This window comes from Anolis sagrei, chromosome Y, assembly GCF_037176765.1.
Source record: "Anolis sagrei isolate rAnoSag1 chromosome Y, rAnoSag1.mat, whole genome shotgun sequence".
Taxonomy (NCBI): Eukaryota; Metazoa; Chordata; class Lepidosauria; order Squamata; family Dactyloidae; genus Anolis; species Anolis sagrei.
Genome location: NC_090035.1, coordinates 9,757,301 through 9,783,363, shown reverse-complemented (window position 1 = coordinate 9,783,363; position 26,063 = coordinate 9,757,301). Strand labels below are relative to the sequence as shown.

General features: G+C 42.7%; 1 protein-coding gene across 2 annotated transcripts in view; it reads left to right on the top strand.

The window, feature by feature from the left end:
- LOC137095350 (protein ELFN1-like) overlaps window positions 1–26,063 on the top strand; it is a 314,403-nt gene that overhangs the window by 169,033 nt on the left and 119,307 nt on the right. For both annotated transcript variants that reach the window (XM_067461898.1, XM_067461899.1), the window contains exon 3: window positions 25,732–25,902. The gene's annotated coding sequence lies outside the window, so the exon portion shown is untranslated. The remainder of the gene's footprint in view (window positions 1–25,731; window positions 25,903–26,063) is intronic.

Here is a 26,063-nt window from a genome sequence, read left to right as displayed (position 1 = left end):
CTCTGAGGTCTGGGATCTCCATAAGCAACTGAAAATCAAGCAAGCAGGAGGCAGAGTGCACAAGCTTGCGGTGAACTGCCATATACTTACTGATGCAAAATCTTGACGTTTTCTATTTTCCGTCCCTCAACATAATCCAGCGCTGTCCAGCTGTGGTTTCTATGTGCCAATCTATTGCTGGGGAAGCTGGTAATTCCAATGCCCTTTTAAAAATGTAATGATAGCTAATCTAGCAGCGGGGGGCCCTAGAGCAGCTCTGCGTAGTAACTGAGACGTTAAGTCAGGTACTGTAAGTCGGCAAGAGGAAAAGAAATGGAAGGTGTATTGGAGAAACATTCACCCAGGAGACTGCCAGGCCCTTCTCTTTCTTGGGGCGGACTGTGACGCTAAGCATCATTCTCACAGGTGCACATTTGAAATACTTATTTCCAGCAAATCCGCATGGCATGTTCCCGACATTTCCGATAGAGAATGGCAGTGGATGGTTTGCAATTGTAAGCTGATCTGGACCCACAAGGCTCTGCTTCTATTACTGCATGGAACCACTATTTCTGGATGTATGTTTCACTCACAAATACAGGGTACCCCACAAATACATATACGAGGGGGATTTTTTAAGTAAGGTCCATTTTGTTGTAGACACTAGGCTTGGTTGATCATGTTCGTTAGTTTCAAAACTCGTTATGAATTCGTATTTAAATTAGCTTTCGATCCAATATCGAGCCATGCAGGAATAGTGTGAGGAGTAATTGAGAATCGAAACTATTTTTCCAATTTTCGTAATTATTTTCGTATGTATTGTTATATTATATTATTATATTATTGTATATTATTATATTATATTATATTATTATTATTATATTATATGTTATAATTGTATGTTATTATATAATATTATTATAATTGTATATTAAAGCACTCCTGACAGATGGCCATCTATTCTTAATAATAATAATATAGTATAATATTAAAACTATTATTATTATATATTATATTATTATAATTGTATATTAAAGCACTCCTGACAGATGGCCATCTATTCTTAATAATAATAATATAATATAATATTAAAACTATTATTATTATATATTATATTATTATAATTGTATATTAAAGCACCCCTGACAGATGGCCATCCATTCTTAATAAAAATAATATAATATAATATTAAAACTATTATTATTATATATTATATTATTATAATTGTATATTAAAGCACCCCTGACAGATGGCCATCCATTCTTAATAATAATAATATAATATAATATTAAAACTATTATTATTGTATATTATATTATTATAATTGTATATTATTATATTATATTATATTATTATTATATTATATTATATCTTATAATTGTATGTTATTATATTATATTAATATAATTGTATATTAAAGCACCCCTGACAGATGGCCATCTATTCTTAATAATAATAATATAATATAATATTAAAACTATTATTATTATATATTATATTATTATAATTGTATATTATTATATTATATTATTATTATATTATATTATATCTTATAATTGTATGTTATTATATTATATTAATATAATTGTATATTAAAGCACCCCTGACAGATGGCCATCTATTCTTAATAATAATAATATAATATAATATTAAAACTATTATTATTATATATTATATTATTATAATTGTATATTATTATATTATATTATTATTATATTATATTATATCTTATAATTGTATGTTATTATATTATATTAATATAATTGTATATTAAAGCACCCCTGACAGATGGCCATCTATTCTTAATAATAATAATATAATATAATATTAAAACTATTATTATTATACATTATATTATATTATTATATTATTATTGTATATGATATTATTATTATATTATATTACATGTTATAATTGTGTTATTATATTATATTAATATAATTGTATATTATAGCACTCCTGACAGATGGCCATCCATTCTTAATAATAATAATAATAATAATAATATAATATTAAAACTATTATTATATATTAGATTATATTATTATTATTGTATATAATATTATTATTATTATTGTATATTATTATATTATATTATATTATATTATTATTATATTACATGTTATAATTGTATATTATTATATTATATTAATATAATTGTATATTAAAGCACTCCTGACAGATGGCCATCTATTCTTAATAATTATAATATAATATAATATTAAAACTATTATTATTATATATTATATTATATTATTATTGTATATAATATTATTATAATAATTGTATATTATTATATTATATTATATTATATTATATTATATTATTATTATATTATATGTTATAATTGTATGTTATTATATTATATTAATATAATTGTATATTAAAGCACTCCTGACAGATGGCCATCTATTCTTAATAATAATAATATAATATAATATTAAAACTATTATTATTATATATTATATTATATTATTATTGTATATAATATTATTATAATAATTGTATATTATTATATTATATTATATTATATTATATTATATTATTATTATATTATATGTTATAATTGTATGTTATTATATTATATTAATATAATTGTATATTAAAGCACCCCTGACAGATGGCCATCTATTCTTAATAATAATAATAATATAATATATAATAATAGTTTTAAGCTGCTGGGCCAGGAAGACGTTTAGCTGGGTTAAGACAAGCCGTTTTAAAGCGTTTTAAAGACTGGATTCCTGTAAGTGCTGACTCCATTCTGACTTCGGATTGTTTTTGGATGGACATCTCATTCTGACTTAATCTGCTTTTGGATGTGCTATGGGCTTGGGACAGTTTTTTGATAATATAATATAATATATATAGTTGTTGTTAGTTTTATCACACCAACGGTCAACAACAGAGGGAGAGGGAAACTTCAGAAGTTCCCCCTGTCCCGTTTGGAGGTTTTTTCGCGTATTGCGCAATCGTGTCCACCATTAACGAATCGATTCGTATATTTACGAAATTTCGTAAATATCAAAATTTTGACATTTGAAATTTCGGAAATCTTCTGAGATTAGAAACGCGGGCGCCCCCTAGATACGAAACGAGTTTAGAACCATTTTTTTTTCTTGATCCACCAAGCCTAGTAGACACTAGTAGTTCATGCGCATACCGCAACGAGCGCGTGCGTCATGTACCGGGAACAACTGTGCCCAGTTTCCGCTCTGTAGCTCACCTGTACAGTTCTGTTCTGTGCTTTAAAAATGTTTAAGACTATCAACTCACCCTCCGCATATGAGGTTCGCTCAGTAATAAAGTTTTTGTCAGCAAGGAACCTGCCTGCTGCAGAAATTCATCGACAGATTTGTGAAGTGTACGGTGATACTGTTATGAGTGAAAGCAAAGTGCGTAAGTGGGTACGACAATTCAAAGATGGCCGTGACAACGTCCATGATGAGGATCGCTCCAGTCACCCTTCTTTGATTACAGTGAACTCTTGGTTATTGGAGCAGGCGGCAAGTTTTTATGAAGAGGGTAATTCAAAATTGGTTCAGAGGTATGATTAGTGTTTGAACAAACTTGGCAACTATGTCAAAAAATAGAATAAAGTATGTACTTCTGAAAATAAATTTACTTTTTTGAAATAAACTTTCGTTGTGTACTTATGTTCAAATGGACCTTGCTTAAAAAATACCCCTCGTATATATAGAATCATAGAATCAAAGAGTTGGAAGAGACCTCATGGGCCATCCAGTCCAACCCCCTGCCAAGAAGCAGGAATATTGCATTCAAATCACCCCTGACAGATGGCCATCCAGCCTCTGTTTAAAAGCTTCCAAAGAAGGAGCCTCCACCACACTCCGGGGCAGAGAGTTCCACTGCTGAACGGATCTCACAGTCAGGAAGTTCTTCCTCGTGTTCAGATAGAATCTCTTCTCTTGTAGTTTGAAGCCATTGTTTCGCGTCCTAGTCTCCAAGGAAGCAGAAAACAAGCTTGCTCCCTCCTCCCTGTGGCTTTTCTGCTTTGGTTAGACCACACCTGGAATATCGTGTCCAATTCTGGGCACCATAATTCAAGAGAGATATTGACAAGCTGGAATTTTTCCAGAGGAGAGCGACTAAAATGATAAAAGGTCTGGAGAACAAGCCCTATGAGGAGCGGCTTAAGGAGTTGGGCATGTTTAGCCTGAAGAAGAGAAGGCTGAGAGGAGAGATGATAGCCATGTATAAATACGTGAGAGGAAGCCACAGGGAGGAGGGAGCAAGCTTGTTTTCTGCTTCCCTGGAGACTAGGACGCGGAACAGTGGCTTCAAACTACAAGAAAGGAGACTCCATCTGAACATGAAGAAGACCTTCCTGACTGTGAGAGCCATTCAGCAGTGGAACTCTCTGCCCCGGAGTGTGGTGGAGGCTCCTTCTTTGGAAGCTTTTAAACAGAGGCTGGATGGCCATCTGTCAGGGGTGATTTGAATGCAATATCTCTGCTTCTTGGCAGAATGGGGTTGGACTGGATGGCCCATGAGGTCTCTTCCAACTCTTTGATTCTATGATTCTATGATTCTTCTCACATATTTATACATGACTATCATATCTCCTCTCAGCCTTCTCTTCTTCAGGCTAAATATGCCCAGCTCCTTAAGCCGCTCCTCATAGGGCTTGTTCTCCAGACCCTTGATCATTTTAGTCGCCCTCCTCTGGACACATTCCAGCTTGTCAATATCTCTCTTGAATTGTGGTGCCCAGAATTGGACACAATATTCCAGGTGTGGTCTAACCAAAGCAGAATAGAGGGGTAGCATGACTTCCCTAGATCTAGACACTATGCTCCCATTGATGCAGGCCAAAATCCCATTGGCTTTTTTTACCGCCACATCACATTGTTGGCTCATGTTTAACTTGTTGTCCACGAGGACTCCAAAATCTTTTTCACACGTACTGCTCTCAAGCCAGGCATTGTCCCCCATTCTGTATCTTTGTATTTCGTTTTTCCTGCCAAAGTGGAGTATCTTGCATTTGTCACTGTTGAACTTCATTTTGTTTGTTTTGGCCCATCTCTCTAATCTGTCAAGATCGTTTTGAATCCTGCTCCTGTATATTCTTAAGAGGATTAATGATTCCATCATCACCATGATTATATGGTGAACAGTGCTTAAATCAATGCAATATCCCCCAGTAATAATAAATAATAATAAAACTTTATTTATACCCCACCACCATCTCCCCAAGGGGACTCGGGACAGCTTACAAGAGGCCATGCCCAGCAATACAGTAAAACAATGTAACACAATAATAATAATAATAATAATAATAATAATAATAAAACTTTATTTGTACCCCGCTACCATCTCCCCAAGGGACTCGGTGCGGCTTACATGAGGCCGAGCCCACAATACAACAATAAAAACAATAGCAACAGTAATACAAAACAATAAATAAACTCATAAGCAGAAAATAAACAATAAAGAAGCAAAAAATAAGCAATAAACTGGGTACAAAGTCCCATGTATTTATATATCTGTGAGGACTGCTCACAGAACTCCATTTCCCAAGTAATGTTTCTAAACGCTCAAGTGCAAGTCTGGAAATCTGGGGACAGGAGATAAAATGTCTCCCCGTCACGCTATCCTTGGGCTCCATGCATATTTGCACAAATAATCCTAATTAATTGCAGCTGCTTTGGTGGTCTGACTCCCGACTCTTAGCAATGTTTATACAAACTTTTGCATTGCTCATCAGCGACTTATTAGTGGCAGCTGCCTGGTCTAGCCAGATGCTCCTGGATTTCAAGGATGGGCCGTCCTGCTTCCTGCAAACATGGCAAGGAAGGAATGGGCCTCGGAGGTACTGCTTTGCGGTGGCTCCGGTCATTCCTCGAGGGTCGGTCTCAGAAGGTGTTACTGGGGGACTCCTGTTCTACCCCACAACCGTTGTTTTGTGGGGTTCCTCAGGGTTCAATATTGTCCCCCATGTTGTTTAACATCTACATGAAGCCGCTGGGCGAGATCATCCGGAGTTTCGGGGTGCGGTGTCATCTGTACGCAGATGATGTCCAGCTCTGTCACTCCTTTCCACCCGCTACTAAGGAGGCTGTCGAGGTCCTGAACCGGTGCTTGGCCGCTGTGACGGTCTGGATGAGGGCGAACAAATTGAAATTAAATCCAGACAAGACAGAGGTGCTCCTGGTCAGTCGCAGGGCCGAACAGGGTATAGGGTTACAGCCTGTGTTAGACGGGGTCGCACTCCCCCTGAAGACACAGGTTCGCAGTTTGGGTGTGATCCTGGACTCATCGCTGAGCCTGGATCCCCAGGTTTCGGCGGTGACCAGGGGAGCATTCGCACAGTTAAGACTCGTGCGCCAACTGCGACCGTACCTTGGGAAGTCTGACTTGGCCACGGTAGTCCACGCTCTGGTTACATCCCGCCTTGATTACTGCAACGCTCTCTACGTGGGGTTGCCTTTGAAGACGGCCCGGAAGCTTCAACTAGTCCAACGGGCGGCAGCCATGGTATTAACAGGAGCAGGGCGCAGGGAGCACACAACTCCTCTGCTGTACCAGCTCCACTGGCTACCGATCAGCTACCGAGCCCAATTCAAAGTGCTGGTTTTGACCTTTAAAGCCCTAAACGGTTCTGGCCCTACATACCTATCCGAACGTATCTCGGCCTATCAGCCCACCAGGACCCTAAGATCTTCAGGAGGAGCCCTTCTCTCCATCCCGCCTGCTTCACAGGTGCGGCTCGCGGGAACGAGAGATAGGGCCTTTTCTGTGGTGGCCCCCCGGCTTTGGAATGCCCTCCCTATTGAACTAAGATCAGCCACCTCGCTAATGGCATTTCGGAAAAATCTAAAAACTTGGATGTTCGAGCAAGTTTTTAACTAATTTCCGATGTAAGGTTATTTTGACCATGGACTTGCAACCAAGGATAACGAACTGAATTACGATTTTAACTATGAGATGTTTTCGACTTGTATTGGTGGCCCGATACTAAGTATGTTCATACTATGTATGTTTTATGTCTTGTATTTTGATATCTTATTTTATATTTTTAAGTGACTATTGTATTTTAACAAGTTGTAAACCGCAATGAGTCGCCGCACAGGCTGAGATATTAGCGGTATACAAGTGTATCAAATAAATAAATAAGGAAGCTAGAAAACTTGAGTCCTGAGCAAAGAGGGGAATTGAAATGCCAGCCGGCGTCCTCATTGAAAAGTCTCTCGGCCAAGTCCCATGCATCATATTTATGTAGCATGCTGGTGGTGCCTCAAAACTGTGTCTCCTTTAAGACTGCCACCTAAATCGGGACTTTGTGGTGATGGCACCCTGGCTGATGGAACTTTCTTTCATTGGAGATCTGGTTGATCCCCATACTCGAGTTTTTCAGTTCCCATGAAAAACTTTGGTTGGGGTTAAGTCAGCGTTTCTCAACCTGGGGGTCGGGACCCCTGAGGGGGTCACGAGGGATGTCAAAGGGGTAGCCAAAGACCATCAGAAAAACACAATATTTTCTGTTGGTTATAGGGGTTCTGTGTGGGAAGTTTGGCCTAATTCTATCTTTGATGCAGTTCAAAATGTTCTGATTGTAGGTGAACTATAAACCCCAGCAATTACAACTCCCAAACGTCAAGGTCTATTTTCCCCAAACTCCACCAGTGTCCACATTTGGGCACACTGAGTATCCGTGCCAAGTTTGGTCCAGATCCATTCTAGCTTGACTCTCTGGATATAGGTGAACTACAACTCCCAAACTCAAGGTCAATGCCCACCAAACTCTTCTAATATTTTTTGTTGGTCATGGGAGTTCTGTGTGCCAAGTTTGGTTCAATTCCATCACTGGTGGAGTTCAGAATGCTCTTTGAGTGTAGGTGAACTATAAATCCCAGTAATGACAACTCCCAAATGACAAACTCAACCCCCCCCCAAAAAAAAATCTCACCAGTATTCAAATGTGGGCATATCAAGTATTTGTGCCAAATTTGGTACAGTGAATTAAAATACATCCTGCATATCAGATATTTACATTACAATTTATAACAGTAGAAAAATTACAGTTATGAAAGTAGTAACACAAATAATGTTATGGTTGGGGGTCACCACAGTATAAGGAACGGTATATAGGGGTCACGGCATTAGGAAGGTTGAGAAACACTGGGTTAAGTCATTTCAGCTCTGCTAAATTGCGGGTTCAGGGATCTGGTGTGTCTAGCTTCCCAGAAAGCCGAATGAGACACAGATGGGTAGAAGGCAAAATCAGAGACTTCCTTCTTAATGGCCAGAGAGGATGTCAATGGAGATGGACCTCCAAAGAACTGACATTAAAATCAAATCAAGAATATCTTAATGTAACACTGCTCTCCTGTATTATAAAAACAGATTTGTGAATGCAGTATGCAAATTTAGGATTTTTGTACTGGTTGCTTGAGAGGTCTGGTTACTTGAGAGCCTGCTGTGATAGAAGTGCGACAATGACAATTTTGGGAACTGATAGTATTGAAAAGCAACAAGCCATTTCTTATAACTGGGTTGCAGTGAACTTCTGGACTGTCTGGCTATGTTCCAGAAGCATTCTCTCCTGATGTTTTGCCCACATCTATGACCAGCTAAGGAGCCCCTGGTGGCACAGTGGGTTAAAGCACTGAGCTGCTGAGCTTGTTGACCGAAAGGTCGCAGGTTCGATTCCGGGGAGCGGCGTGAGCTTCCGCTGTCAACCCTAGTTTCTGCCAACCTAGCAGTTCGAAAACATGAAAATGTGAGTAGATCAGTAGGTACCGGCAGGAAGGTAATGTGAGTAGATCAATAGGTACCGGTAGGAAGGTAATGGCGCTCCATGCAGTCATGCCAGCCACATGACCTTGGAGGTGTCTATGGACAATGCCAGCTCTTCGGCTTAGAAATGGAGATGAGCACCACACCCAAGAGTCAGACATGACTGGACTTAATGTCAGGGGACTACCTTTACTTTTTATGGCCAGCTAATACATCCCAACAAAGGATTCCCTTAGTAAGGAAGTAGCCAGGCTTTGAAGCTGCAAGGCCATTCAGTGCTAATCAAGCTAGCCAATATATAATATAAACCTCAGGGACAGCTAATCACTTCTCAACAAAGGATTCCCCCAGGCAGTGAGATGCAACACTTTGAAACTGCTAGCTCATTAAATGCCAATCAAGGTGGCCAATTGAAACATTCACACCTACCTCCAACAGATAAACCCCATTTTCCTAGTTTCCAACAGACCTCACAACCACTGAGGATGCCTGCCATAGATGTGGGTGAAATGTCTGGAGAGAATGCTTCTGGAATATGGCCAGACAGCCTGGAAAACAATTGAAACATTCACACCTACCTTCAACAGATAAACCCCATTTTCCTAGTTTCCAACAGACTTCCCAATCACTGAGGATGCCTGCCATAGATGTGGGTGAAATGTCAGGAGATAATGCTTCTGGAATATGGCCAGACAGCCTGGAAAACAATTGAAACATTCACACCTACCTCCAACAGATAAACCCCATTTTCCTAGTTTCCAATAGACTTCACAACCACTAAGGATGCCTGCCATAGATGTGGGTGAAATGTCAGGAGAGAATGCTTCTGGAATATGGTCAGACAGCCTGGAAAACAATTGAAACATTCACACCTACCTCCAACAGATAAACCCCATTTTCCTAGTTTCCAACAGACATCACAACCACCGAGGATGCCTGCCATAGATGTGGGTGAAATGTCAGGAGAGAATGCTTCTGGAATATGGCCAGACAGCCTGGAAAACTCACAGCAACCTAGTGATTCCGGCCATGAAAGCCTTTGACAACATTTTTCCTATAAGCTGCCAATATAACTGGTTGTGAACATAAGATTGGGGAGTGATTATAAGGATATTCCATTAATGACAGCAAGAGCCGCAACAAAAAAAAATGGTTCCGGCTGCATTGGAGAATGGGTTCATTCCCAAACAGTTCTGCTCAAAATGGTTCAAATCCAGCCCTGATTGCCCGGCTCGGCACCATTGTTCCGATTGCAGTGTGATACCTTTGTGGAGTGTGGTTAAGTCCAAGGAAAGCAAATGCAAAAATGACATCCTGCTCATCAGATCGGTTCCCTTTGTGCGCCGAGGATTAGGCGTCTCTTTCGTTTAATGGCAGAAATAAGTTTGCCAGCTTTTAGCTTCTGTTCTCACCGCCCGGGCTCATGCGGCGAAGGCTGAATGTGCCACAATCTCTCCCTTTATGAAGTCGGATGTGTGCCAGCAGCTAAACCCTTATCGGGTGCATCTCTCAACGGCTGATGGGAAGCTTATGGGGCTGAGACTATTGTCAAGGAGGAACCGTGCGCGCCGTGAAAGGTTTTATCCTCGCAGGAGAAAACGGCTTCTGTATCTATAATGCACCAGATGCAGGTTTGGACAAGATGTTGCAAATTATCAACGGAGACCGTCAATTGAAAGCCTCTCTCTTCAGACATTGGAGGAAAAGTTACGCTGGTTTTTATTTTTTGGATTCCAACTTCCAGAATCCCCCAGCCATAACTTTTTAAAGATCTGCTCCTTACATACTTAAGACACATAATGCTAACACACCGGTTTCTTGTTTTCAGAGACATAGCTGTATTAGTCTGTATGCAAAGAGATCTTTGAGCCAAAGGCTGTATCTACACTGTAGAATTAGTGTGGTTTGGACCACTTCAACATTAAAGCATTGTCAAAGGCTTTCATGGCTGGAATCACAGGTTTGTTGTAAGTTTTTTGGGCTGTCTGGCCATGTTCCAGAAGCATTCTCTCCTGACGTTTTGCCCACATCTATGGCAGGCATCCTCAGAGGTTGTGAGGTCTGTTGGAAACTAGGAAAATTGAGCCTAGAAAAGACAATTATGCTGGGGAAAGTGGAAGGAAAAAGGAAGAGGGGCCAACCAAGGGCAAGATGGATGGATGGCATCCTTGAAGTGACTGGACTGACCTTGAAGGAGCTGGGGCTGGTGACGGCCGACAGGGAGCTCTGGCGTGGGCTGGTCCATGAGGTCACGAAGAGTCGGAGACGACTGAACGAATGAACAACAACAACATGGAATGATGTCCAGGGTGGGAGAAAGAACTCTTGTCTGTTGGAGGTCGGTGTGACTGTTGCAATTGGCCACCTTGATTAGCATTTAATGGCTTATAGAATCATAGAATCAAAGAATCAAAGAGTTGGAAGAGACCTCATGGGCCATCCAGTCCAACCCCATTCTGCCAAGAAGCAGGAATATTACATTCAAATCACCCCTGACAGATGGCCATCCAGCCTCTGTTTAAAAGCTTCCAAAGAAGGAGCCTCCTCCACACTCTGGGGCAGAGAGTTCCACTGCTGAACGGCTCTCACAGTCAGGAAGTTCTTCCTCATGTTCAGATGGAATCTCCTTTCTTGTAGTTTGAAGCCATTGTTCCTTTGCGTCCTAGTCTCCAGGGAACCAGAAAACAAGCTTGCTCCCTCCTCCTCCCTGTGGCTTCCTCTCACGTATTTATACATGGCTATCAGATCTCCTCTCAGCCTTCTCTTCTTCAGGCTAAACATGCCCAGCTCCTTAAGCCGCTCCTCATAGGGCTTGTTCTCCAGACTCTTGATCATTTGAGTCACCCTCCTCTGGACACATTCCAGCTTGTCAATATCTCTCCTAAATTGTGGTGCCCAGAATTGGACATAATATTCCAGGTGTGGTCTCACCAAAGCAGAATAGAGCATGGGGAGCATGACTTCCCTAGATCTAGACACTATGCTCTGAGGTCTGTTGGAAATTAGGAAAATTGCGTTTATATATCTGTGGAATGATGTCCAGGGTGGGAGAAAGAACTCTTGTCTTTTGGAGGTCAATGGGAATGTTTCAATTGGCCACCTTGATTAGCATTTAATGGCTTAGCAGTTTCAAAGTGTTCCTTCTTACTGCCTGGGGGAATCCTTTGTTGAGAGGTGATTAGTTGCCCCTGATTGTTTCTTGTCTGGAGTTCCCCTGTTTTTGAGTGTTGTTCTGGTTTTAGAGTTTTGTAATACTGTTATGTTTTTAGAGTTTTGTAATGCTCTTATGGTTATGCATCAATAGGAGCATAGTGTCTAGATCGAGGGAAGTCATGCTACCCCTCTATTCTGCTTTTGTTAGACCACACCTGGAATATTGTGTCCAATTCTGGGCACCACAATTCAAGAGAGATATTGACAAGCTGGAATGTGTCCAGAGGAGGGCGACTAAAATGATCAAGGGTCTGGAGAACAAGCCCTATGAGGAGTGGCTTAAGGAGCTGGGCATGTTTAGCCTAAAGAAGAGAAGGCTGAGAGGAGACATGATAGCCATGTATAAATATGTGAGAGGAGGGAGCAAGCTTGTTTTCTGCTTCCTTGGAGACTAGGACGTGGAACAATGGCTTCAAACTACAAGCGAGGAGATTCCATCTGAACATGAGGAAGAACTTCCTGACTGTGAGAGCCGTTCAGCAGTGGAACTCTCTGCCCCGGAGTGTGGTGGAGGCTCCTTCTTTGGAGGCTTTTAAACAGAGGTTGGATGGCCATCTGTCAGGGGTGATTTGAATGCAATATTCCTGCTTCTTGGCAGGGGGTTGGACTGGATGGCCCATGAGGTCTCTTCCAACTCTTTGATTCTATGATCTCTTCTTCCCTTCACTTTCTGCCTCCAAAAGAGAAGAGGAAGGGGAGGAAAGGGTATGCAGGAGACTTGGGGAGAAGCCCCTCTCTCCTGGCCTACCCACCCAGCTCCGGCCTGCCATGCATCCCCCAAGTTAGAAAGTTTGCCCATGCCTGCTGTAAATCCAGATGCTATGAAGAGCCAAGGAATCAATCTTTCGTAGCTATGAAAGACCAAGTTATCTATGTGAATTGTAAGATAGAATGGCAATTTCAGTTTGGGGGACAAAGTCAGGAGGAAAGATTCTGCTTAGATCCATGAGAACCCTTTGGAGGAAGGAATTATTGGAATGTAGTGTGATGCGCATTGAGGCCCAGAAATGAGATGTGAGAAACTGTCCAAGTACATGGGGCAGGGTTGTTCGCAAGTGGTATAATATGTGTCATTTCTGCCAGGAAATCATTATCTCTGTTCAACCCACTGTGGATATATTCCAGTTCCACTCTTTCTCATTCCCATTTTCCTTTGTAGTTTCATTTGTTTGTTCTTATGAATGCTCAGGACAATGGAGGCTTTCTGCAGCTGGCGTTGGTGTGTTTCCGTCCACAATGTCTGGTTATGTCCATGTATCCCTCTGGTATAGGGATTGGCCCATGTGCTCAAGACAGAGGGATAAAATTAGTCATGCCAGGCTCCTCTCATCTCTTTTTTCAATAGAGCTGCAAGCTTGGAAGATGCAGGGAATGTGGTGGATGCACAGTGGTTCTCAACCTGTAGGTCCCCAACGTTTTGGCCTTCAACTCCCAGAAATCCTAATAAAAGATAAAGGTTTCCCCTGATATTAAGTCCAGTTGTGTCCGACTCATCTCCATTTCTAAGCTGAAGAGCTGGCGTTGTCCATAGACACCACCAAGGTCATGTGGCTGGCATGATTGCATGGAGTGCCCTTACCTTCCCCTATTGATCTACTCACATTTGCATGTTTTCATACTGCTAGGTTGGCAGAAGCTGGGGCTAACAGCAGGAGGTCACGCTGCTCCTCGGATTCGAACCTGTGATCTTTCAGTCAACAAGTTCAGGTGTCAAGATGGAAGAAGTTTGTGTTAGAAAAAAAATGTACAATCCTAGAGTTGGAAGGGAATCTAGTCTAACCCCATCCTGCAAGAAGGAGGAAAGCTTGGAGAAGATCATTATGCTGGGGAAAAGGGAAGGAAAAGGGAAGAGGAGCCAACCAAGGACAAGATGGATGGATGGTATCCTTGAAGTTACTGGCTTGACTCTGAAGGAGCTGGGGGTGGCCACGGCCAACAAGGAGCTCTCGCATTTCCAGGAGGTCATGAAGAGTGGGAAGCAAATGAACAAATAAACAACAACAAACCGGAATCCTAAAGTTGGGAGAGACCTCATGGGCCATCTAGTCCAACCACTTTCTGCCAAGAAATCACATTCAAACATCCCTGACAGATGGCCATCCAGCCTCTGTTTAAAAGCCTCCAAAGAAGGAGCCTCCACCACACTCCAGGGCAGAGAGTTCCACTGCTGAACAGCTCTCACAGTTAGGAAGTTCTTCAAATCTCCCTTCTTTCCTGTAGTTTGAAGCCATTGTTCCATTGCGTCCTAGTCTCCAGGGAGGCAGAAAACAAGCCTGCTCCTTCCTCCCTGTGACTTCCCTTCACATCTTGATCCATGGCCCTCATCATGTCTCCTCTCAGAGTTCTCTGCTGCAGGTGAAATATGCCCAGCTTTGTAAGCCACTCCTCATAGGGCTTGTTCTCCAGACACTTGATCATTTGAGTCACCCTCCTCTGGACACATTCCAGTTTAGAGCCAACATCTCCCTTCAATTGTGGTACCCAGAAAGGAACATTCTCAGTTCCTTAAGCCACTTCTCATAGGGCTTGTTCTCTAGACCCTTGATCACAGAATCACAGAATCATAGAGTTGGAAGTGACCTCATGGGCCATCCAGTCCAACCCCCTGCCAAGAAGCAGGAATATTGCATTCAAAGCACCCCTGACAGATGACCATCCAGCCTCTGTTTAAAAGCTTCCAAAGAAGGAGCCTCTACCACACTCCAGGGCAGAGAGTTCCACTGCTGAACAGCTCTCACAGTCAGGAAGTTCTTCCTAATGTTCAGGTTGAGTTGCCTTCCTCTGGACACATTCCAGCTTAGAGTCAACATCTTCCTTCAATTGCAGTGCCCAGAATTGGACACAGCGGGATTCCAGGTGTGATCTGACCAAGGCAGAATAGAGCATGACTCTATTCAGGTGGCACAGTGGGTTAAAGCGCTGATCTTGTTGACCGAAAGGTTGTACGTTCGAATCCGGGGAGCGGCATGAGCTTCTGCTGTCAGCCCCAGCTTCTGCCAACCTAAGTTCGAAAACATGCAAATGAGAGTAGATCAATAGGTACCGCTCTGGCGGGAAGGTAACAGCGCTCCATGCAGTCATGCCAGCCACATGACCTTGGAGGTGTATATGGACAACGGCACCTCTTCAGCTTAGAAATGGAGATGAGCACCACACCCCAGAGTCAGACATGACTGGACTTAATGTCAGGGGGAAACCTTTACCTTTACCTATGACTCTATTCTGCTTTGGTCAGACCACATGACGATGAGGACGATGAGGACTCTCAAATCAGGTTCTTCACCCTTTTTGCTTTCTTGACTCCTTCCCCAGTCAGAGCCTGTCTCAGAATGCAGCAACCGGTAATTTTATGACACTCAACATCGACATGTCTTTGAATTAAATTTTAGGATTATTCGAAATGACATTTTACCACATCCACACACCTTGAATACCTGATAACCTAACAGTGTTACATCTATTCATGCGATTCTTTTTGAGATAGGCAACGACTGTCATGTGATATGAAATGAATCCTGCTTTAATATATTGCATGCATTTCTAAGGGAAGGAAATGCTAGGTTTCGGTTAGAGACCAGAGAAAATAAGAATAATGGAAGAAAACAGCGCTCTTTGGCAGAGAAGGTGGAAGACCTTGTGGAACGACAACTCCCAGGAGGTTGTTGTAGGTTTTTCAGGCTGTATGGCCATGTTCTAGAAGCATTCTCTCCTGACGTTTTGTCTGCATCTATGGCAAGCATCCTCACAGGTTGTGTGGTCTCACAACCTCTGAGGATGCTTGCCATAGATACAGGCGAAACATCAGGAGAGAATGCTTCTAGAAAATAAGAAGAATGGGAGAAAACAGCGCTCTTTGGCAGAGAAGGTGGAAGACCTTGTGAAACGACAACTCCCAGGAGGTTGTCGTAGGTTTTTCAGGCTATATGGCCATGTTCTAGAAGCATTCTCTCCTGACGTTTTGCCTGCATCTATGGCAAGCATCCTCAGAGGTTGTGAGACCTCACAACCTCTGAGGATGCTTGCCATAGATGCAGGCGAAACGTCAGGAGAGAATGCTTCTAGAACATAGCCATATAGCCCAAAAAACCTACAACAACCCAGTGATTCCAGCCATGAAAGCCTTCGACAACTCCCAGGAGTCCAAAGCAGTTAAAGTGGTGTCAAACTGCATTAATGTTACAGTGCAGATGCACCCCGAGACACAAAAGCACACTACTTCCCTTCTCCACAACTCTAATGAAAAAGAAAAACCAATTAAAAGTAAATATGTTCGTCTGCCATTACAGCTCCCACTAATGGAATTTATCCCTCATTGGGGGATCAACCTCAGCACAGCTTTCTTGGGTTTATAAGAGGCGTTTGAAGGAGGAGGAGGAGGAAAGGCATTCATAAATGCTCTCATTCCTTGACGTCCTGCCATCTCAATCCAAGCTTGCCTGCTTTTTTCCCTGCTGCAAATGTTGGTGCCGAAATGGAGGGCTGCAAAAGATGCAGCAACCCTGCTCTGACCCACTGAGAAGGAGACCCCTCTCTCCCCACAACCCCACGTCTTTCTGGAGTGCTTTTAACCGTTCAGAGACGGAAAACAGGGGCCTTTAAATCCCTGAAAACGCTCATAATACCTCTAATCCCCTGAAGGTAACAGCTCTGCAATTTTACAGTCTGGATTTGCAGAGGGCCCTCTTGTAATGCCTATTATTTCATTAGCACCGGCGTCTAAAGAGCACTTTCTGTGTGGATGTGTCTACATTTTATGGTAATAGAAGCTAAGCATCCTTTATCCGGAATTTGAAAACCTGAAAGGCTCCCAAATCCAACGTTGCCCACATTTTTGGCTGAGATTGGGACACCTTTGCTTTCTGGTGGCTCAATGTCCATTCGTTTCATGCACAAAATTATTTAAAATAGTTTGTATAAAGTGGCTGGGTTGCTGTGAGTTTTCCGGACTGCATGGCCATGTTCCAGAAGCATTATCTCCTGACGTTTCACCCACTAGGTTGCTGTGAGTTTTCTGGGCTGCATGGCCATGTTCTTGAAGCATTCTCTCCTGACGTTTCACCCACTGGATTGCTTTGAGTTTTCCGGGCTGTACAGCCATGTTCCAGAAGCATTCTCTCCTGATGTTTCACCCACTGGGTTGCTGTGAGTTTTCTGGGCTGCATAGCTATGTTCCAGAAGCATTATCTCCTGACGTTTTACCCACTGGGTTGTTGTGAGTTTTCTGGGCTGCATGGCCATGTTCCAGAAGCATTCTCTCCTGATGTTTCACCCACTGGGTTGCTGTGAGTTTTCCGGACTGTATGGCCATGTTCCAGAAGCATTCTCTCCTGATGTTTCATCCACTGGGTTACTGTGAGTTTTCTGGGCTGCATGGCCATGTTGCAGAAGCATTCTCTCCTGATGTTTTACCCACTGGGTTGCTGTGAGTTTTCTGGGCTGCATGGCCACGTTCCAGAAGGAAGGAAGGAAGGAAGGAAGGAAGGAAGGAAGGAAGGAAGGAAGGAAGGAAGGAAGGAAGGAAAAAGAGGAAGGAAGGATGAAAGGGAGGAAGGAAAGGATGGAAGGAGAAAGCGGGAAAGAGGAAAGGAGGGAGGAAAGAAGGAAGAAAGACAAAAGGGAAGGAAAAGTTGAAGGGAAGGATGGATGGATGAATGGATGGGGGGAAGGACAAAGGAAAGAGAGAAGGAAGGAAAGACAAACGAGAAAGAAGGAAGGAAGGAAGGAAGGAAGGAAGGAAGGAAGGAAGGAAAAAGAAAGAGGGAAGGAAGGACGAAAGGGTGGAAGGGAAGGGTGGAAGGAGAAAGGGAGGGAATGGAGGCAGGTAAGGAGGGAAGAAAGAGAGGAATGAAAGACAAAAGGGAGGGAAGGACTAAAGGGTGGAAGGGAATAGGGGGAGTTGAGAAAAGAAAGAGAAGGAAGGAAAGACAAAAGGGAATGAAGGAGAAAGAGGGAGAGAGGGAAGGAAAGAAGGAAGAACGAAAGGGTGGACAGGAAGGAGAAAGGGGGAGAGAAGGAGGAAGGAAAGAGTGAAGGAAGGAGGGATAGGATGGTGAGAAAGATGAGGACCTGAGAAAAGAGCCCGAGGGGTTGCATCCAGCCCCCGGGCCTAGGTCTGCCCATACCTGGCATAGATAGTCCAAGTGAGCGCCTAGAGAGCAACCCCAAATCTAAAACTCGAAGTGAAGCAAGTGAAAGCTGGGTTGTTGTAGGTTTTTCGGGCTCTATGGCTATGGTCTAGAGGCATTCTCTCCTGACGTTTCGCCTGCATCTATGGCAAGCATCCTCAGAAGTAGAGCTGTTGACCAGCTGATCAAAACAGACAAGACACTCAGATTCCTAAATATTAATATCAGGGATGGATAATTCAGGGCCTAACTATCCTGAAGACATCAGATCCTGCCTGATCTTGAGGTGAAGCAGGGTTTGTCCTGGGCAGTACTTGGGTAGGAGAGCATCATGGTATACCAAGTATTTTTTGGAGGAAAGAAAAGGCAAACTGCTTCTGAGCCTTCCTCGCCTAAGAAAACTCTATGAGATGAATAAGGGTCACCATGCCTTGACAGGTGGCTTGAAGGCACATCCATACACACGTATTCAAATCTTAGACACATGCTGTCATGTCCAGGGAGGCACGCAAGGGAACTGAATTAAAAGCATTTATTATTTTTTTTGAAAAATCCTCCTCATTTCTTTTTATCCTTTTAGCCCCATTAAGTTTTAATTTGGTTAGTTAGGTGTAATTAATTATCAACCTGAGAGGTTTTTAAAGCATTTAATAGAGATGTCATTTGTGTTTCCCAAGACTGGGGCTAATTTGGAAGCACTGAAGTTTTGCAGAGGTCGCCTGGAAAACGAGGCAAGGTTTATGAGTCCCCAAACTCCTTTCAAGCTGATCCAGAAAAGATGATCCAGAGTCATTTTCTTCTCAGCCAGGTCTGAAAACATATTTCATGGTCCCTCTTCAGGACTTACTAGTTAGAGGAACCAACATGATGTGGTAGTTTGAGTGCTGGATTATGACTTTGGAGACCAGGGTTCAAATCCCTACTTGACCATGGAAAGCCACTGGGTGACCTTGGACGAATCACCCGCTCTCAGCTCCAGAACACCTCATGCATTAAATTGGCCCCAAAACACCCCATTTGCTTAAATTCATCAAAGCTCAAACAAAGATTGAAAAACATCCAATTCACAATGGAAAAAGAAAATGAAGGAAGGCTGCCTTTTCTAGATGTCCTAGTTATCCGCAAACCAGATCAACAATTGGGTCACACCGTCTACAGAAAACGCACACACACGGATAGATATCTACATAAAAACTCCAACCATCACCCAAGTCAAAAAAGAAGCACCATTAAACCTTGGCAGACCGTGCAAAAAGAATCTGCGAACCCCACCTCCTCCAAGATGAACTGAACCACCTCAACTGGGCTCTCCAGGCCAATGGAGACTCCACCTCAGACATCAGAAGAGCTGCAAGACCAAGAACAAGCCACAAGAGTCAAGATGAAGATCCACCCAGAGGAAAAGTGTTCCTGCCATACATCAAGGGAACCACTGACTGCATAGGGAAGCTGATGAGGAAACACAACATACAAACAATCTACAAACCCACCAAGAAAATCCAACAAATGCTACGTTCAGCAAAGGACAAGAGGGATCCTCTCACCTCTGCAGGAGTCTACCGTGTACCATGCAGCTGTGGACAAGTCTACATAGGGACCACCAAACGCAGCAGCGTTGCCCAGACACGCATCAAGGAACATGAAAGGCACTGCAGACTACTTCAACCAGAGAAGTCAGCCATAGCAGAGCACCTGAGGAACCAACCTGGACACAGCATAGTATTTGAGAACACAGAAATGCTGGACCACACCAACAACCACCATGTCAGACTACACAGAGAAGCCATTGAAATCCACAAGCATGTGGACAATTTCAACAGAAAGGAAGAGACCATGAAAATGAACAAAATCTGGCTACCAGTATTAAAAAACTCTAAAATTACAACAGCAAAACAACAGAGAGGAAACAACCAGGCACATCTTAACACCTCTCAACAAAAGATTTTTCCCAGGCTCAGGCAGGCCTTCCAATGCTAATGAAGGTGGTCAGTTGAAACATTCACACCTAGCTCCAGCAGAGAAGAGCTCTTTGCCCCACCCCAGCCATTCCACAGATATATAAACCCATTGTCCTATTTCCAACAGACCTTACTACCTCTGAGGATACTTGCCATAGATGCAGGCGAAACGTCAGGAGAAATGCCTCTAGAACATGGCCCTATAGCCCGAAAAAACCCACAAGAACCTAAAGATTGAAAAGGTTGCAATCTCAGCCTCAGAACTTGCTTGGCAAGACTTTGCCAAGCAAACTCCATGAAAGTTTGGATATGGTTGCCTTAACATCAGCACAAATTGGAAATGGCTTCAAGTCACACAATGACAATGACTAGGGTGATATTGAGACTAGCCAGCACCTTAACGCATTGTACTGCTGACTTGAAGGTTGGCTGAACTGCCGACCTAAAGGTTGGCTGTTCGAATCCGCGAGATGGGATGAGCTCCTGTCTATCATCTACAGATCTTGCCAACCGACACATTCGAAAACATGCGAATGCGAGTAGATAAATAGATTCTGCTTCTGCAGGAAAAGACAAAGAGATGCTCCAAGCAATCTTGCTGGCCACACAAACCAGGGAGGAACAACTCATGCTCCTTTGCTTGAAATTGGGAACGGCACCTCTCCAGGGCCAGAGATGGGCTCTGCCTCCAGAAGCCAGAAATGAAAGGAGAAGCCCCTGCCTTTGTTTGTGTTTGTGTGTCTCATTGTATAGTATATTATTGTAAAGGCATTGAATGTTTGCCTATGTGTGTAAATGCTGTAATCCACTCCGAGTCCCTAGGGGAGAAGGGCAGAATATAAACAAAGTGTATTATTATTATTATTATTATTATTATTATTATTATTATTATTGAGCCCCCGGTGATGCAATGGGTTAAACCGCTGTGCTGGCAGGACTGAAGAATGACAGGTCGGAGGGAGAGCACGGATGAGCTCCCTCTATCAGCTCCAGCTCCTCATGTGAGGACATGAGAGAAGCCTCCCACAAGGATGGTAAAATATCAAAAGATTTGGGCATCCCCTGGGCAACGTCCTTGCCAATTCTCTCACCTTGGAAGCGACTTGCATTTTATGAAGTTGCTCCTGACATGAAATTATTATTATTATTATTATTATTATTATTATTATTATTATTTATTTGAAACACAACAAGATGAGTCCACAGCAGACACTCTGCTGGCTGTTGAATTGGATCACACGCCAGATACTTCCCAAGTGTCTAGGACTGTGTGATGTATCGGCGAATAATGTGTGCAGATCCCAGTAAGGTGGCCTTTTGCAGCTGGCAGATGGTAATTTTTTTCAGCGCTGATTGTGTTTAAGTGCAGACCAAGGTCTTTAGGCACTGCACCCAGTGTGTTGATCACCACTGGGACCATCTTTACTGGTTTGTGCCAGAGTTTTTGCAGTTTGATTTTTAAATCCTCATATTGTGTCAGCTTTTCCACTTGTTCTCCTCATATTGTGTCAACGTTTCCATTATTTATTATTATTATTATTATTATTATTATTATTATTATTATATGTTAAGATTCACCCCACTGTGTTAACCAGAGCCACTCCATTAAGCCCATCATGGACTCATTTCCCAATGTCATACTGCATTCCTTTCTGATTACGCTCCTCTCGGTCTGACACTCTAATGACATTTTTAAAAATTTCCCACCACCACAAAAAGACAACCAGTGATGATGTCCATTGGAGTCCCAACCCACTCAGGGTGCAGATTCTTGCCAAACAGTTTTTCAGCCAATCAGGAGCTGGAATGGGTTTCTTGACTGGCTATCAGATGAAATGAAAAGTCCTGTACTTTCAATTGTTAGGAGGGCGACTAAAATGATCAAGGGTCTGGAGAACAAGCCCTATGAGGAGCGGCTTAGGGAACTGGGCATGTTTAGCCTGAAGAAGAGAATGCTGAGAGGAGATATGATAGCCATGTATAAATATGTGAGAGGAAGCCACAGGGAGGAGGGAGCAAGCTTTTTTTCTGCTTCCTTGGAGACTAGGACGCAACGGAACAATGGCTTCAAACTACAAGAGAGGAGATTCCATCTGAACATTAGGAAGAACTTCCTGACTGTGAGAGCCGTTCAGCAGTGGAACTCTCTGCCCCGGAGTGTGGTGGAGGCTCCTTCTTTGGAAGCTTTTAAGCAGAGGCTGGATGGCCATTTGTCAGGGGTGATTTGAATGCAATATTCCTGCTTCTTGGCAGGGGGTTGGACTGGATGGCCCATGAGGTCTCTTCCAACTCTTTGATTCTATGATTCTATGATTCTATGTCAGTACTTTGAAGTGCTTTCTCTGCTGACATCCTCTCTGGCCATTGAGAATAAACCTCTGCCTTTACCTTCCACTGGCCTGTTGTCTGATTTGGTCTTCCATCTCAAATTCCTTCTTCTTAGCAGGGGGTTGGACTGGATGGCCCCCGTGGTCTCTTCCAACTCTATGATTCTACAATTCTGGAAAAATAAACACGCCAGGCTCCCCAAACCCATGATTTTAGTGGAACTGATACCACTCTACAAGGGATCACTTTGTAATGTTCCATAGCCAACCAGACCTTGTGTTGCAAGCATGGGCAATACAAGTGAACCAAGTAAACAAGACCTTAGGGAGAAAATAATCAAATAGAGATAGCTGATCTTAAAACTGGCAAAACAATTGCAAAAACAACCTCTCCCAAACTCCTATACTATTTTAGCTCAGTTCTAATTTCCATTTTCTTGCCACTGAGTTGGGAGCCGGGTGTCTCTATTTTCTCCATATCAGTTGGATGCCCTTGTTTTCCATGGCACTCACTTCTCTTTCTTGTGCAGGTGGGAGACCTCACAGAGTTCAATGTTTTCTGGCTGATGGATTACCCTATCTCTCTTGCCTTTCTGCTTTGTCCCAAATTGCCTGACAGATCTTTGCAAGCTGACGTCCCCTTTGTTCCTATTTGCTTCTGGACTCATTAAAGGAGAGCCCCTGACCCCTCTCCTTTGATGCGCTGGCACCTTCTTTTGGCCACTCCGTCTTTCCTATCTGCGACTTGCCTCTCTTTGTGTTGCCATTTGACATCGCCTTCTAATGGCCACTTCTAATCTCAGTGTCCCTAATAGGATTCTCGTCCAGCGTATCTGAAATGTGTAGGTATGGATTTTGCAGCTCTGGGTAATAACACTCACTAATGTGCTGGAGAGTTAGAACTGCACCAAACAATTCACTTTGACGGAGTTAGCGCAATCCAGGATTTATACACATAACACATTCTGAAGAGGGACGGTGTGAACAAACAAATGTGTTTTCTCTTTAGCGTTGGTGCTCTCTGTAAGAAAGTGGACAATTTCCATTTGTTGTTACAGAAAAGCACAAGATATGTGATGTCTGTGCCTTCAAGTCACCTATGATTTATGGCAATTTCATGGATTTCATGGGGCTTTATGTAGGCAAGAACTGCTCAGAGACTGTTTGTCATGGCTCTCCTCCGGTTGGCCAGGTCTCAGTCTCCGGTTTTCAAAAATGCTGGATTTTGCATGATATTTTTATTATTTTAGTAAGATTTTCTATACCATATCACTTTTTTTTTTTGGACATAAACTTTAGTCTTTGCGCAAAGACACCTGCAGCTGTCTAGAATCAATGTTTTTTTGTATTGTCGAAGGCTTTCATGGCTGGAATCACTAGGTAAGTTTTTCAGACTGTCTGGCCATGTTTCAGAAGCATTCTCTCCTGACGTTTCGCCAGCATCCTCAGAAGTTGTGAGGTCTGTTGGAAATTAAGAAAATGGGATTTATATATCTGTGGAATGGGGTGGGAAGAAAGAACTTATCTGTTGGAGGTAGATGTGAATGTTTCAATTGGCCACCTTGATTAGCATTTAATGGCCTGGCAGTTTCAAGGTCTGGCTTCTTAATGCCTGGGGGAATCCTATGTTGAGAGGTGATTAGCTATCTCTGATTGTTTCTTGTCTGGAGTTCCCCTGTGTTTGAGTGTTGCTCTTTATTTACTACTAGCCATCCCCTGCCACGCTTTGCTGTGGCCCACATGAGGGTTTTGTGTGGGAGGTTTGCCCCAATTCTATCGTTGGTGGGGTTCAGAATGCTCTGTGATTGTAGGTGAACTATAAATCCCAGCAACCACAACTCCCAAACATCAAGATTCTATTTTGCCCAAACTCCACCAGTGTTCACATTTGGGCATATTGAGTATTCGTGTAGAGTTTGGTCCAGATCCATCATTGTTTTGAGTCCACAGTGATCTCTGAATGTAGGTGAACTACAACTCCAAAACCAAAGAACACTACCCACCACACCCTTCCAGTATTTTCTGTTGGTCATGGGAGAACTGTGTGCCAAGTTTGGTTCAATGCCATCGTTGGTGGGGTTCAGAATGCTCTTTGATGGTAAGTGAACTATAAATCCCAGCAACTACAACTCTCAAATGACGAAATCAATTTTTTTGAGTGAAGGACATACATTAGGTTATTAGGTGTCTTGTTACCAAATTTGGTGTCAATTCGTCCAGTGGTTTTTGAGTTCTGTTAATCCCACAAATGAACATTACGTTTTTATTTATATAGATGATTTTGGAGTTTTTTTAATACTGGTTGCCAGATTTTGTTCATTATCATGGTTTCCTCCTTTCTGTTGAAGTTGTCCACATGCTTCTTGTGGATTTCAATGGCTTCTCTGTGTAGCCTGACATGGTTGTTAGAGTGGTCCAGCATTTCTATTTTCCCAAATAATATGCTGTTTCCAGATTGGTTCATCAGGTGCTCTGCCATGGCTGAATTCTGTGGTTGAAGTAGTCTGCAGTGCCTTTCATGTTTCTTGATTTGTGTCTGGACAATGCTGCGTTTGGTGGTTCCTATACAGACTTGTCCACAGCTGCATGATATATGGTAGACTCCTGCAGAGATGAGATCAAGGTTTGTTTATTGATTGATTGATTGATTGATTGATTGTGTCAGGGGCAACCAGACCATTGTATTACATTTCTAACAGAACAGAACAAACAAACAGATAAAAAAATACAAATTTTGCAAACTTGGTAGTTGATTAAATGTCCTTTGACCAGTATCTGGCCACTTGGAGTACCTCTGGTGTTGCCGCAAGAAGGTCCTCCATTGTGCATGTAGCAGGGCTCAGGTTGCATTGCAGCAAGCGGTCTGTGGTTTGCTCTTCTCCACACTCACATGTTGTGGATTCAACTTTGTAGCCCCATTTCTTAAGATTGGCTCTGCATCTCATGGTGCCAGAGCGCAGTCTGTTCAGTGCCTTCCGAGTCGCCCAGTCTTCTATGTGCCCAAGAGGGAGACACTCATCTGGTATCACCTATGGATTGAGATGCTGGGTTTGAGCCTGCCACTTTTGGACTCTTGCTTGCTGAGGTGTTCCAGCGAGTGTCTCTGTAGATCTAAGAAAACTATTTCTTGATTTAAGTCATCCTTAAATGCAAATGTAAGTTGATCAATAGGTGAGAAGGCCACATGACCTTAGAGGTGTCTATGGTCAATGCCAGCTCTTTGGCTTAGAAATGGAGATGAGCACCTCAGAGTCGAATATGACTAGATTTAATGTCAGGGGAAACCTTTACCTTTCCCCATGCCATTGTTGGTTTGCCCTTTCTTTGCTCTTAAGTTGACCTTCTCTTTCCATGTCCTCTTTCCCTCAGTTCAGAGGCCGGCTTTGGTGAGCATCACTTCAAGACCTTTAAACCTTGACTCCATCGGCAGCATCACACAGACAAAGAAGAGGCAAAACTCATGACTTCCGCCAAGGACCGGCCCCTCAGCGGCTGTTTTTGGACATCAGGAGTCAACATCAGGACAACATTGTCACCAAGGTAAGGGGTCACCCTTTTGGAGCAAATCTATGGGGAACAGGAACAAGGTCCACTGCAGACAACAGTCGGAGAATAAGCTATTGGAAAGAGAAGGAAAGGGGGATGGAAGCCTTGTACATAAAACACAACTTTGGGGAGGGGAGAAAAGAAAAACCCACACC